The sequence below is a fragment of the Symphalangus syndactylus genome, chromosome 15, assembly GCF_028878055.3.
Source record: "Symphalangus syndactylus isolate Jambi chromosome 15, NHGRI_mSymSyn1-v2.1_pri, whole genome shotgun sequence".
In the NCBI taxonomy this organism is placed as follows: Eukaryota; Metazoa; Chordata; class Mammalia; order Primates; family Hylobatidae; genus Symphalangus; species Symphalangus syndactylus.
The window spans coordinates 92,145,723-92,161,304 of NC_072437.2; the positions used below are offsets into that span (position 1 = coordinate 92,145,723).

Consider the following 15,582-nt stretch of genomic DNA (forward strand, 5'->3'; position numbering starts at 1 on the left):
AATCCCATTTCTACTAAAAAAATATAAAAATTAGCCAGGTCTGGTGCAGCTGTAGTCCCAGCTACTTGAGAGGCTAAGGCAGGAGAATTGCTTGAACCCGAGAGGCAGAGGTTGCAGTGAGCTGAGGCTGTGCCACTGCACTCCAGCCTGGGTTATGGAGTGAGACTCTGTCTCCCAAAAAGTAAAAAAAAAGAAAGAAGAAAAAGATTCTCAGATGAAAAAAAAAAAAGAAGAAAACTAAGATAATCCATCATCAGCTCTCCTGCTGTAAAAGAATTATTAATAGAAGTTCTTTGGGCCAAAGGGGGATGATGCGAGACAGAGGCTTGGATCTTTGGGAATTAATGAAGAACAACAAAAATGATGACTATCTAAGCAAATATAAAAGACTATTTTCAGCCAGGTGCGGTGGCTTACGCCTGTAATCCCAGCACTTTGGGAGGCCGAGGCAGGCAGATCATGAGGTCAGGAGATCAAGACCATCCTGGCTAACACAGTGAAACCCTGTCTCTACTAAAAATACACAAAATTAGCTGGATGTGGTGGCGGGCGCCTGTAGTCCCAGCTACATGGGAGGCTGAAGCAGGAGAATGACGTGAATCCGGGAGGCAGAGTTTACAGTGAGCCGAGATTGGGCCACTGCACTCCAGCCTGGGCGATAGAGCGAGACTCCGTCTCAAAAAAAAAAAAAAAATTAAATAAATAAATAAATAAATAAATAAAAGACTATTTTCCCCTCTTGAGTTCTTCAAAACATGACTGATGAAAGGAAAAATTACAACATTATCTTTGTAGTTTTCAATGTATGCTGATATAATACATATGAGGACATAATAAAAAGGTCAGTGTGGAAAAATTAAAGGTTGCAAGGTTTGTAACTTAGTTTTAGGTATCAACTCTAAGCAGACTTTGAAAAGTTAGATATATGTATTTTTTCAATTGTTAAATTGTAGTAAAATACGTATAATATAAAATTTACCATGTTAACCATTTTAAACATACAGCTCAGTGGTATTTTATTTGTTTGTTTATTTATTTATTTGGGACACAGTCTCACTCCATCTTCAGAACACTTTCCTCTTGAAAATCTGAAACTCTTTATCCATTAAGCAATAACTCCTCATTCTTTCCTTCCCCAACCCCTGCAACCACCATTCTACTTTCTGTCTCTATGGTTTTTACTATGCTAAGTAGCTCATATAAGTAGAATTATATAGCACTTGTCCTTTTGTGACTGGTTTTTTTTTTTTTTTTTTGAGACAGAGTCTCGCTCTGTCGCCCAGGCTGGAGGGCAGTGGTGCAGTCTTGGCTCACTGCAAGCTCCACCTCCTGGGTTCATGCCATTTTCCTGCCTCAGCCTCATGAGTAGCTGGGACTACAGGTGCCTGCCACCACATCTGGCTAATTTTTTGTGTTTTTAGTAGAGATGGGATTTCACCCCGTTAACCAGGATGGTTTCAATCTCCTGACCTAGTGATCCGCCCACCTCAGCCTCCCAAAGTGCTGGGATTTCAGGCATGAGCCACCATGCCTGGCCATGACTGGCTTATTTTATTTAGCATAATGTTCTTCTTTGTCTCTTGTAACCTATTTTTAAAATTTAAAGTGTATTTTTCTGACATTAGTATAGCTGCTTCTGCTCTCTTTTGATTATTGTTACATGGAATATCTTTTTCCATTATTTCACTTTCAACCTATTTGTGTCTTTGGTGCTAAAATGAGTATCTTGTAAGCAGCATGCAGTTGGATCATTTTTTGTATTCATTCTGTCAATCTCTGTCTTTGGTTGCATAGTTTAATCTATTTACACTTAGTAATGATTTGTCTTCTGTATACCTTACAGCTTTTTGCACCTCATCGTCTGCATCACTGTTTTTTTTAGTTGATTTTTTGTAGTGAAATATTTAAATTCCTTTGTCATTTCTTTTCGTGTATATTCTATAGCTATTTTCTCTCCTGAATTTATTCTTGGTGTCTTTTTAGACACCCAAGTTGCTAAGATTCTTGGTGTCTTTTTAGACACCAAGAATAAATTTTCTATCTTTTTGCAGATATTTCCATTTTGTTCATACATCACTTTCTTGACTTTTCCCCCATCTTAGTTCTTTGAGCATGTTTAAGACAGTTGTGTTAAAGTCTTTGTCAAGTAGAGCCATCATCAGGTCTTTTTCAGCAACAGTTTCTGTTGTTGTTTTCTTCTTTGAATAGGCCATACTTTTCTGTTCTGTTGTATTCCTTGTGGGGTTTTTTTGTTGAAAAAACTGAATATTTGCATCTAACAAAGTAGAGTAACTCTGGAAATAAAATATTTCCCTGTTGCCAGAGTTTGCTATTTGATATTTTGTTCTTTTTTCTTTTTTTTTGACTGATGTATGCTGTATTTGTGCTAAGGATGAATCTGAGGTGTAAACTTAAGGTCCTCTCATGTCTTTTCTGAGCCTGCACCTTTCCCTGGACATGCAAGATCACTTTCTAATTTCCCCCACATATGTAGCTGCTTTTGAATATTTTAGTCTTTAATATCTATCTCCCAAAAAGAGAAAAAGGGAAAAATGAAGTGGATAGAGGAACAAAAGTTTTCGACTCTTTAAGTATCCTGGAAGTCACCTCTGCTGGAGGGGGAGGGGCTTGCAACAATGGCAGTAGGCACAACAACACTGGTCCCTGCCTCTTTGTCTGTAGCTCTGGATCAGAAGCAGAAATTGGAGGTCAGAGAAGAGATCCTTGACATTTGGAGAGCATTGTCCTTTTGACCCATGCTAACTCCTGCAAGCTGTTCCTGGAACATGTGCACAGCTGCCTACCACAGGAATAGAGATGGAAAATGGGTAGTTGCTACTGTGCTAAGATATAAAATGGACTAAAACTTACGAAATTTACCATCTAAGCCTTTCCTGGAATTTTCAGGCCTTTAATAGACTCCAGAATTCCAAAATAGTTACATCAGACAGATTTTGCCAGTGCAATTGTGGTCTAGGTGGGGGGACAGATTCCCAGTGCTTTCCACTCCACTGTCTTTCTCTAAAATCAAACCAGTAAGTTACAATGGAACACTAAAAAATCATCCAAAAAAGAGCAGGAAAAGATTAAGAGAGGAACAAAACAGAGGGTCCAAAAAGAAAACAAATGATAAAGTAGTAGACCTAACTCCAACCATATTGGTAACTATAGTAAATGTTAAATTGTCTAAACACTCCAATTAAAAAACATAGATTAACATTGTAGATTAAAAGGCAAGACTCCACTAAACACTGCCTATAAGTGACACACTTTAAATATAAAGACATAAATATGTTGAAAATAAAATACAGACCACCCAAACAGTAGGCATAAAAAAGCAAGAGGGGCTGTTTTAGCATCCAGTAAAATGGACTCCAAAACAAAGACTATTACCAAAAAGAAAAGTATTTCTTAACAATGAAAGGGGAATTTCATCAGAAATGCATAATTATAAATGTGTATGCAGCTAACAAGAGAACCCTAAAACACATGAAGCAAAAATGGAGAAAATTAAAGTGAGAAATTGTCTAATTCCAAAATTTTCTAAGCAATTGATAGAACAATGGACTAAAAAAAATCAGTATTTTATTTTATTTATTTATTTTTTGAGATGGAGTCTTGCTCTGTCACCCAGGCTGGAGGGCAGGGGCCTTATCTCTGCTCATTGCAAGCTCCGCCTCCCAGGTTCACGCCATTCTCCTGCCCCAGCCTCCCGAGTAGCTGGGGCTACAGGCGCCCGCCCCCACGCCTGGCTAATTTTGTGTATTTTTAGTAGAGACGGGGTTTCACCATGTCAGCCAGGATAGTCTCCATCTCCTGACCTAGTGATCCACCCACATCGGCCTCCCAAAGTGCTGGGATTACAGACGTGAGCCACCTGCGCCCAGCCAAAAAATCAGTATTGACATAGAATATATGAATGACACTATTAACAACCTTGATCTTGTTAATGTTTGTAGTATGCTACATCTAATAACTACAGAATAAACATTATTTTCAAATCCACATAATATATTTACCATAAAACAAGCTGCAATAGATTTAGGAAAATTGAAATCATACAAAGTTTACTCTCTGACCACAATGAGATTAAATTTGAAATCAGTGATAATATAATATCTAGGGAAACTCCTAATATCTTGAAATTAAATAATATACTTGCTAGATATTTCACAAGTTAAAAGTGCATCATGTGTGTCCTAGAGAGGATATCAAGTATGCTGCATTTGCCAAATTTAATTGGACACAAAAGTCTTTTTAGTGGAGCATTTCATGAGACTAGTGTTTTGTGGAGCACATTCAGGAAAACTCTCCTAGAATATGTCCCTGAAATTGTGGTGCCTTTTCTTTTAAGCAGAGATTGACATTTTAATCGGTCCACATAGGAGACATTCCGTCCTTCATAAATATTTACGAAATTCATGTTGATGGAGAGACTTCCTCCAGCATGTAATCCTTGTCAATCTAACTTTATGCAACTGTTTGGTTTTTGTTGTTGCTTTTTCTTGGTTGGGATTCTTCTACAGGGACATAGTTGGCTGGTGTTCCAGAAATAACAATCCGCCAAGTAATTGCCAAGTAAACAGGGCACTGCTGGAGCAACGAGCAACAGTGAACCTGTTCTTTCTTGTGGACTACCACTAACCTAATAACAAAGTAGGGTCTGAGCTTTTTAGAGGAGGGAGGAGTCCGTCTCATGGTTGCTGGTAAGGAATGATTGTGTTTCTCAAATACAAGAGGGGTATTACTTTCTCTTTCTTCTTTCTCTTTTGTTTTCTTTTTTTAAAAAAACCCTTTGCGCTAACAGCCCTGGAGAAAATGGCTTGGTCTTGTTTAAGGGAAAGTCGATAATATCCGCCAAGACTTGCCAAGGAAACAAAATCGAAGTTGGAAATGATTTGCTGGAGAAAAGATGTAAAAGTGAATGGGAGTGTGGCTGTATCCCCAAAGCAAAGCTTGGGGTGTTGGAGGAGTCTGGGCTGAGGGGGGACCCCAATCTTCTTTGGCTGGAGCTATAGGTTCTGAAGAGCCTCCTAACACACAAACCCATCTGTTCGCTCCCCTTCAATTTCCTCAAGTTCATTCCCTCACAATCTAGCAGTGTCCCTGGCCCTGAGGACATGCGGCCCCCAGGCACCGCGGCAGAAATGGTTGCTCCACGTCAGCAGATGCACTGTCTTCTGAAATCAGTTTGTGCAGACAGCATCTGCTTAGGAGATTTCTTGAAATGAAAAGGTGGAATAAGCAGTTACAGATCAAGAGCTCTGGCCTATTCAAATTCTAATGTTTGTTGATTAGGATCTCTTGGCCCAGAAAATAATCTTTAGCACCCACAGCTCAGAGACTGCTGAATATTTCAGTGCTCCAGCTTAAGAACCAACAGTTTATACAAAAGCAGAAATGTAGTTTTCCTCTATTATCTATTCATTTCAGTGCCTGGGGACTGGAGCTACATCACCTGAGAATCGCCTTGAAGACTAAGCTCTGATTTTTTTTTTATCATGCCCAAATTCCCATCTAAGGATTCTGGGGAGTCATGCCCTACAAACCATAAATTCCCATCAGATGGGTTTTATTTAACCCTGTATATCATAACTTACTTTCCAATCTGACACTGGCATAACAAGAAAGAAAATAAAAATATTTAACCCCAAAATTTATTTCCTTGCCATACCTTGAAATTGTCCTGCAAGTCTCTTGTGGGAAAAATCCACATTCTATAAAGAATCCCCTTTCGCCTTTGTTTTCCTTCCTTCCTTTCCAGATCCAGGTGATAATCAACTAAGAGCCAGGCACCCTTTTAAGTCCGATAAGAAACATTTTACAACCTGCTCTCTCTGAAGTCTGCTATCTGAGAGCTTCCTCTGCACAATAAAACTTGGTCTCCACAATCCTTTATCTTAGCCTGAACTTTCCTTTCTATTGATCCCAGGTCCTCAGATAAACTCAACTAATTGTCAACCAAAAAATGTTTAAATTTACTTATAGCCTGGAAGCCTCCTCCTTGAGTTGTCCCACCTTTCTGGAGCAAACTAATGTATTACTTAAATGTATTTGATTGATGTCTCATGCCTCCCTAAAATATATAAAACCAAGCAGTACACCGACCACCTTGGGCACATGTTCTTAGGACTTCCTGAGGGCTGTGTCACGGGCCACGGTCACTCATATTCGGCTCAGAATAAATCTCTAAAAATATTTTACAGAGTTTGACTCTTTTTGTCAACAATCTGGAGAGCTTTTCAGAAACAGATTTCTGGGCCTTCTCTTGGAGAGTCTGGTTGGACACATCTGCCATAGGCCCCAGAATCTGGAGTTTGGTCAGCCCTTCCCAGGGGCCCCGTCTGCAGCAAGTTCAAGGAGGCTCTCATCCTGCCTTGCAGAAGCGTCTTATCACAAAGGCCCTCCGGGTGAGCTTCAGACGCCTTCTATTACCTGAAAAAAGCAGGTTCATTCTCCTGGCAAGTAATGAATGGCTCTCCATGAGAACACAGGCTTTTTTTTTTCTTTTATATATATATATATATATATATATATTTATTTATTATACTTTAAGTTCTAGGGTACATGTGCACAACATGCAGGTTTGTTACATAGGCATACATGTGCCATGTTGGTGTGCTGCACCCATTAACTCGTCATTTACATTAGGTATATCTCCAAATGCTATCCCTCCCCCCTCCCCCCACCCCACAACAGGCCCCGGTGTGTGATGTTCCCCTTCCTGTGTCCAAGTGTTCTCATTGTTCAATTCCCACCTATGAGTGAGAACATGCAGTGTTTGGTTCTTTGTCCTTGTGATAGTTTGCTGAGAATGATGGTTTCCAGCTTTATCCATGTCCCTACAAAGGACATGAACTCATCATTTTTTATGGCTGCATAGTGTTCCATGGTGTATATGTGCCACATTTTCTTAATCCAGTCTATCATTGTTGGACATTTGGGTTGGTTCCAAGTCTTTGCTATTGTGAGTAGTGCCGCAATAAACATATGTGTGCATGAGAACACAGGTTTTGATAATAGGAGTTTTATTACTTAACTCAAGTAAGGAGGACACTGGGAGTATTCTCCAAAGCAGTTTCTCCCTGAGGGAAAGTGAAAGAGGGCTTTATGGGGTGATGGAGAGCAGAGAAGATGCATCATGGCATGTAGAGGAGGGGTCCCAGCTGTGCAGATGCAGCGAGTTATCATGCCAACACACAGGTTGCATGTTTTGATGATGAAGCTACAGCTTCTCCCAGGATGAAGACTTTAGCATGGTAAGGAGGGAAGATCACTTGGGTTCATCTGCAAGTTTCCAGGTGTCTTTCAGGAGCTGGCTTAAACCAACAAGGTGACTGCAGGGTTTGGGGAAGAACAGGCTGCAGGGCAAGAGGCTGCCAAACAGGCTGATTGCTCAAGTGGATTAAATTTTTACAGTCCCCGGAGACCCTCCCTTGTCTGCTTATACTTCCAGCTGTGACTCACCCTTCCCTGTGACCAGGACTGCACTGCCTGCACCCTGGAGTGTCTTTGTGTCCTATCTCCCTTGTAGGACATCACTGCCTGGCCCCCAACCCTGCCTTTGCTGTGGTCTTGCTGCATCCATGAAGAGCTGAGTGTCCCAGGGGCCACTGGAAACAATTTGCCCAGGCTGGTGCCAAGCGGGCCGCGAAGCTGCACGGGTCAGCCCCCTTCTGAGGAAAGGTCTCCCTCGTCCATCGCCAGCCCCTGTTTCATATGAACCAGTGTGGCCTGGCTTGGAAACTACCTCTCAGGGATTGGAGGTTAGGACTATTACTTTCTCTGTAGTCTCTATTTTTATCTAATTTTGCATTCATCTGCATAATAAAACCTATCTTCACAAAAACATGCCATCCCGCCCAGTGCAATCTTCAAGCTCATGTTTCTCTGATGTGTAGGATTCAACTTGTAGTTCTTCGCCTCAGCCCACAGTATCATGCCTCTGGGGCCTGAAGACTGCATTTTAAGATGCACAAGCTAAAGAGAAAGGTTGGCTTGTCTTAGAGATCCTCTGAGCTGAAGAGTCTGGAAGGACTGGGTATAGGCTCTTACCAGAACTGAGGAGATCTACTGCAGTCCCACAGGGTGGGACCAGGTCGCTGCAGGAGGGTTCTGCCCCAGCTTATCGGCCTACAGGGTAAGGGGCGGGGGTGGAGGAGAGAATGAAAGGAAACCAGAGGCTCCCAGAAGCCCATCTGGGACTTGCTCTGGATGAACTAGTAGGTGACTTGACGGTAAAACTAGACAAAGGTGTTTTTGCACCATTCTCTGGATATTTCACAATGGATATTCTTTCTGGTGATCGATGATACAGGCACGCCTTTCCCATGGTGGCAGGGCAGGCCCGAGGAATTGCACCAGGAAGCAGCCAGCCGCAGGTCATGAGAGGCTTCATGTTGAAACTGTTTTTTCCCTGTTTTGTGCAGTTCTGTGTTTTTCCAGGGCAGGTGTCCGACTTTGAACAGAATCCTATCTTCAGGCAGCCTGCCTTCTCCTTTAAGCAAGTTGTTCCCCATTCCTTCCAGATGGATAATTTATTACGGTGTCTGGGACAGCCCTGCTTTTCTTGCCAGCTCATTCCCCTTAAACATCTTGTGCTTTATGATTCCAGGTCTCTGTCGGCGCTGGGTTATGGATTTCAGAGAAAGACCAGAGCTGAAGTCTGCTCCCTTCATTGTGACAACACCATCCACAAAGCAGTGAAAAACTCATGAAATAAACCAGTCCCTCCTGCCCATTTGTCATTTATCTTTATTGCTCAGAGAAAATTCCTGGAGAGGAGCTCTTGGGCTGAACTGTCATCAGGTTTTTGCAGCCGAGTCTGGGTTGATCTGGCAATTATGCACATAGACAAGATCATTTATGTTCACTTTTTTAGATGGAGGAATGAAGTGAGCTGATACATAAAAAATTATATCCAAATGATAGAATCTGTTAAAGATGTATTTTCTGTCTTCTATTTTAGGCAGGCTGCCCTCAACTCCATGAACAGTCTCCATAATTCATCCACTCGTTTGATTCTTCCTGACACATGGCCCCAAAAATAGTTGGTCTTTTTGCTTTGACTATGCTGTGTTTTCACCAACAGCAACCAGGGGAGCGTCTTTGTGCAATGAGGAATTGTTAGTGGGAAGAAAGGACTGCTGACAAACCCTGCCCGGAGAAGCAGAAAGGGCTTTCTGGAATCCAGAAGGAGAGATGAAAATCCCCCATGTTAGTCACAGTTCACACGCAGCTAATTAGTGAGGCTTGAATCTCTGGGGAGGAGCTGATAAAAATTATCATAAAGCCACTGAGAGATTTGATGTTGTTTTGGAGCAAGGAAATCATGGAGTAAGTCCATTAAATTTTAAAATTGGAAGAAATCCAGAAAATGTATCTCTTACCCCTTCTCACTCAAAACTCAAGAGGAAAATAAAAAATTGGTTTTCCTTAAAGGGTCATTACGCAAAGGAGTTAGTTTGGGCAAAATGAGCAGCAGGGTTTGTTTTTTTCTTTTTCTGAATTCCAAGACTAAACACCATCCACAGAAGATTATATCTTCTTGGCTTTTCTATACAGGAAATTGGTTCTGTCCTCAGTCCTTACCCAGCCCGGATGATTCCTATCTGGTAATGGGGACACCCTGGGCAGGTGCAGTCTGGGGTCTGGGGGCTGATCTGACTTGGCCTCACCCCTGTGTGAACTTGAACACATCACTGAAATCTCTCCAGGCCTTGGCACTGCCATCTGCAGTGGGTAGAATCCTCTCCCAGAGTGGTAAGAGGATGAATCAAGATGACACGTGGTCAGGCCCTCCATAACCACAGTGTGCTGTGACTTCCCATTCAGTTACTACTCCTTCCAATTAGGGGCATGTTTTCCTGAAGGTCTAGGGTTTGCTGTGTGACACTTTGGCTCCCTTCTGTTAATATGATGATTTGAAATAATTGCATTTAATGATTCTTTGTTTGTTCCTAAAAGGAAATAAGAGGTGAGAAGAAGGGTGAAAGGAGTTTGAAAGAAGAGTGGAAAGTCATATTTTTTGGGTTTGTATTCTGGTGGCTTTGGGCGGGACATCTAATGGTGTGGGGTTTCATTCATTCCTGGTCTCTAACATGATAATGCTAATGGTACGCACCTCATAGGACAGTGCACACAGCACAGTGCTTGGCTTATAGGAACCTATACAGACACCAGCATTATTTGTTATTACGAGGTTCCCTTGGGGCCTCAATAAAGATTTGTTGAATAAATTGATTCATTAAGTAGTAAATAAAAATAAAACAACCAAATGGAGTACATTAAGAATGAATCTCTCCCACATATCTTCTCTGAATCCCAATAATGCACATTTGCAGGACAGCCCACAGCAGGGATGGATCTGGCTTCTCTTGTCTAGTCGCCTCAGTGTCCCCGCCCACCCTGCTCCACCCTCCCCTGACATACAGGCTGCCTGTCACATGCTCTGTGGTGCTCGGTGATTGGCAGTTCCAGCCTAGAACACTGTCCTCCCTTCAGTCATGGACTGAAAATCTGATTTTTCCAGGCTCCTTTCAAATGCCACCTCATCTGCAAAAAATTCTCAGATCATCCTGAGTCAAATGTCATTTGTAAAAATAGGCTAGAGGAACTTTATTGTTTTTTTGTTTTCTGGGCTATGATACCTCCCTGTTGACTCCCTGTTCCTCGGCAGTCCTGGGGGGCTAGGAGCCTGATACGAGCAGCAGGCTCTCCCAACACCCAAGCCTGGAGAGGTCCTTTCACCTTCCCCCAGGCCATAGCCTCTTCTCTGTGTGATGCCAAGCACTGGGGGAGTCCATGGGCATCTGTTTCCTTGTGTATAGAATGAGGGTGCTGCACTAGCTGTTCTGAGACCCCTCCAGCTTCAAATCCCCATTGTTCCTCGGGCTAGATTACCCTCACCAGTGAGTGATGGACGTTTGTCACAATTCCAACCCCTAATCTCTAGCTCTCAAAGACACAATAGCAGAGAACAAAAATGTCTGCTCCTCTTTCTCAACACACAAACAAAATGTACAACTCATTCCCCGAATACATTCCTGATTGTCCCCTAGGACTGTCTGGCATAGGGAACCCACAATGAAGTTTCTGGTTTCTAGAAGTTCTCTGGGACCTCTCAGTGGGGTCCCCAGTCTCCTAGGTTCAACATGTTCTTCAGTATGACCCTGGGACTGAAATAAAACCATTCATCCTAGAGAGAAGCTGCTAAGGACATTGGGTGAGTGACAGACAGAATGCCTGCTCTGTGTTTAGTACAAGAGTCACCATTTGTTTAATAAAAATTGTGTTCCATTCCCTGGCAGCGTCGCCTACCTTTATTCTGCATAAACCACATACAGAGAGCTTTCAGTCTGTAAAGTCCTTCGTAGAGGTAGAGCACACGATTACAGTTAAGTTCATTTTTACTCCATCATTCTTCATAGGATAAAACGCCATTTTATTATACTGTGATAGCAGTTTTGATTACACAGGGCCCTGAAAAGGAGAAATGATGATTGAGCTACAGATTGAAATTCAATCTAACCATTTTTTAGAGGCTCTATTATTCCAGGACCAAGTGCTGTTCTCAGGCTTTCTGCTCGACATTCTATAGCCATTGCCTCAGACTAATTATAATTCATTTCACTAATTCTAATAGTCTAATTTTATCATTCTATAATTAAGCTTCTTCTGGCAACATGATATTTAGCTGTAAAAGGAAAGCATTTCCCATTTTCAAAATTGGTTGAGTAAGACAAGGAATGGTAGTCATATTCACTTAATTCTACATTTCTTTTGAGCAATAATATTTTATTGACTCAAAGAACTGGTAGATTAGTCCAAGAAAAAGCTTTTTCAGGTATAGAATGTTTGAGGCATTTTTTTTCTAGGATGACAGCAGTAAATCAATCAATATTGATCAAATACTTTAATCACTGCTTTGCACCTAAAGACCCAAAAGGAAAATGAACAAGATTTGCTCAGAAGTATGTACTACAGCTAGTAATATTATGTATCTGAGAGGAAGAGGCTGTTAGTTCCATATACAATATCCAATATGGTCTGATAATATTGCTTGTGGCAAGACATCTACCTACAGAACTAGGCTCCCTTGCAGACAGGAATGGTCACATGACAAAGACTGGCCAATGAGATGTAGGTGGATGTTGTCCGGTGGGACTTTGGCAAAAGCTTCTCATAGCAGGGGTGGACTCACACTCCCCAGTCAGCTGGAGACTTGACTTGGTACTTCTTCCTTCTTTCTTCCTAGAAAAAGAACTTGTTTACCAGAGCTGAAGCAGCCTTACAACCACCATGAGGGAAGGGCCAAGAGAATAGCAGAGACCTCCATGTTGACATTCTTTTTAAAAAAAATTTTTTTATTTCCATAAGTTTTGGGGAGAACAGGTGGTATTTGGTTACATGAGTAAGTTCTTTAGTGGTGATTTGTGAGATTTTTGGTGTACCTAACACCCAAGAAGTATATACTGAACCCAATCTGTAGTCTTTTTTCCCCCACCCTCTTCCCACCGTTTCCCCCCAAAGCCCCCAAAGTCCATTGCAGCATTCCATGTTGACATTCTTAAACCAGGAAACCAACACCAGCCTCTGCCAAAGGCTGAACTTTTCATTTTGATTAAAAATATAAACCCCGATGTGGTCTAAGTCATTCTGATTTGGCCTTCAATTACATGCATGCATTCATTTGTTTATTTATCTCTCTTCTCTAGAATAGAATTCCACAAAGGCATCAACTTGTTCATTCATGGCTGTATCTTATGCTTTAGGAATAGTTTACTGCACATTAAATGAATGCAGCTGAACTCCTTACTGATACAATCTGCTAGCCAGTAAAAACTGAAATTTGTCATTGGGGCTTCTCTCAAGCCACACCCCACTCTCAGAAGATACTGAAAAGCCAATTTGCACATGTAAAACTCTTCATTCAAACCATGAAATCTTCATGATATCTTTTTACTTAGAAATAAAGTTTTATTAGTTATTGATGACCTCTCATCAGCAAACCTCCAAAATATATAATCATAGTATAGAACGGGAATTTAGCTACCACTCTCAGAAAAATACACCTGCCCACTCCTGAGCCACGTAGTCCAGTCTGGGGCCAGATAAGGCCCTCCTGACCATGGGAATGACTGACCACCATCCCCGGGGTCCTGGAAGCTGGGCTGGCACTCTAAAATGGGACCCTCTGGGGAGGGCTGGCACAGTTGCTCTTCATCAGCGGGCCAACTTTGAAATAGAGGAGCCAAGGAGCCTTCCCTCACCTTTTCCCCTTACATGCAGGCAGGGGATAGAGGAGCAAGGGCTGAGTCCCGCTTGTTGCTCCATGAGCACCTCCTGTTGCTCCCCATCCTGAGAAACCACACTCTGCGGACTTGGACTCTCCAAGCCCTCCTATTTCAAGTTTCTCAGTAGTATGGATCGTGTTCCTTACTTAGCAATTGCACCCTCCTTGCTTATTTCTGTCCTTTGGATAGACATTCTAAACTGGATCTACTGAAATTGTTCCCACCTCAGCACTGCTATATCTAATTTACACTGTACTTATAAAAAGAATAAATATTTAAGGGAACTCAGAAAATGGAGCTGGAGCAGGGCCCCTCTAGTCTATAAAAACCTAGTTGTCTTCTGGAGACCCAATAATTCACTGCAATCCACTCACATGCCTTTGGAGAGGCTTCTCACCGCTCGTCACCAGATGTCTGGCAGTTTGTGGCTGGAACTACCCACCCCATGCCTGGATGGCTGGATATGAGGAGGGCAGGCCTCCATCCTGCATAATAGCATCCGGAGAGAACCCCAGAAAAGCCCATTAAACATTTATTTAGGTCAAATCACTGTGTCATTAACTTATCTCCATAAACACACAGAAAGGGAACTAAAATAGATTTTAATGGAGTAGCTAGGAGCTTTCTAATTTTTCCTCTTTTGTCTGACGGGCAATCAATTCAAGTGTGTGCACTGGGTACATGTGGGGGTACCCATAATTGGGGAGTGTGCTGTATTAGAGGGTGTTTTGTGAACACCAGTTAGTAGAAAAAAGAATACCCAACATGCACACCCCACTTTATGGGTTTGCAAAGCATTTCCACACACATTACCTTTACTCTTTACTTAACTTCTCTGTCTCTCAGTTTGCTGAGCTGTGAATTGGGATAATAATACTTTCCTCATAGTGGTGACATACTGTATAGAAAGCTCCTAACACAGGGCCTGACACACGGTAGGTCCTTTAAAATGGGGTTAGTGTTTCCTCATTGGATCCTCTATTTTCCAGTGTCTCCACACTGTTCCTCCATATCCTCTCCAAGCCCTGGTCACAGTAAGCAGAATTTCTCTTCCTCACTCTGCCGTGGACAGCTTCCTCCATACAGCTGCCTTGCCCTGGTTTTCCCCGAGGACATGTATATTAGTCCATTTTCACACTGCTGATAAAAACATACCCAAGACTGGGTAATTTATAAAGAAAAAGAGGTTTAATGGGCTCAAAGTTCCACGTGGCTGGGGAGGCCTCACAGTCATGGTAGAAGGCAAAAGGCACATCCTACATGATGGCAGACAAAAAAGAATGGGAGTCAAATGAAAGGGAAATCCCTTATAAAATCATCAGATCTCATGAGACTTATTCACTACCATGTGAACAGTATGGGAAAAATCACCTCCGTGATTCAGTTATCTCCCACTGGGTCCCTCCCACAACATGTGGGAATTATGGGAGCTACAATTCAAGATGAGATTTGGGTGGGGACACAGCCAAACCATATCAACATGGTTTCCCCAGCCATCCTCCCAGGAAGACAGGATGCTGGGCAGATGTTCTGGGCTTTTGATGCCAGGCATCTGGTGACCCCACCCTCTGGCCTGGTCCTTTGGCGTCCCCTAAAGATGCTCTTGCTCACCAACGATGTGCTGTGTGGCCCCCAATTCTCACCTCCGCCTGAGGCCTGGCCGAGTTCCTGGAGGAACTTATGGCTTTTCATTTCTGTCCTCGACCCCTCCTCAGCCACCCAGCTCTTTGCCACCCTCTGCATGTGGTCATGGAATTGACCACAAAATCCCAGGTTCTAGTTCTGTCACTCTTGAACCTTGAGTCCCTTCACGGGAAGTCCCTGCCATGCCCCGTTTCAGCACCTGAGGACTCCTGCCCTGACCCCAAGGCCCACCCCACAAGTACACTCCTCTTATCTGCATGTCCTTGCTCAGCCAGACCTGGGCTGGGGTTGGTCACTCCGATTGCTCTTGTGCCAACGTTTTTAGCTCCTCAGGTCAAGGATGTCCCCAGGTCTATCCTTCTCCTGGTGCCCCCCACCACACCCTGGCAACCCATTGACTTTCCCATCAGTCCATCTTCATATTTTCTGCTCATATTCTCAGTGCTGTGCTTTGAGGGAAATCACCCAACCATGGAGTTGGGTTTGTGGTCTCCAATCTCAGGATAGCCTTCTGTGGATTATCCTACCCACTGGACTTTGTTCAGAGAAGGAGGCAAATTTCCAGTTTTTCTTGTATTTACTTCTTTGGGAAACCAGCCTCATATGGAGGTAAAAGGATGAAGCTGGGAGTAGGAACCAGTTT

General features: G+C 42.6%; 1 long non-coding RNA gene across 1 annotated transcript; it reads left to right on the top strand.

Annotated features, from left to right (window-relative positions):
* Window positions 1–9,966: 9,966 nt before the first annotated feature.
* On the top strand, window positions 9,967–12,635 carry LOC129463851 (uncharacterized). Its single transcript, XR_008651309.1, has 3 exons — window positions 9,967–10,031; window positions 11,127–11,224; window positions 12,257–12,635. It is a non-coding gene; the product is annotated as an uncharacterized lncRNA (long non-coding RNA).
* Window positions 12,636–15,582: the final 2,947 nt, after the last annotated feature.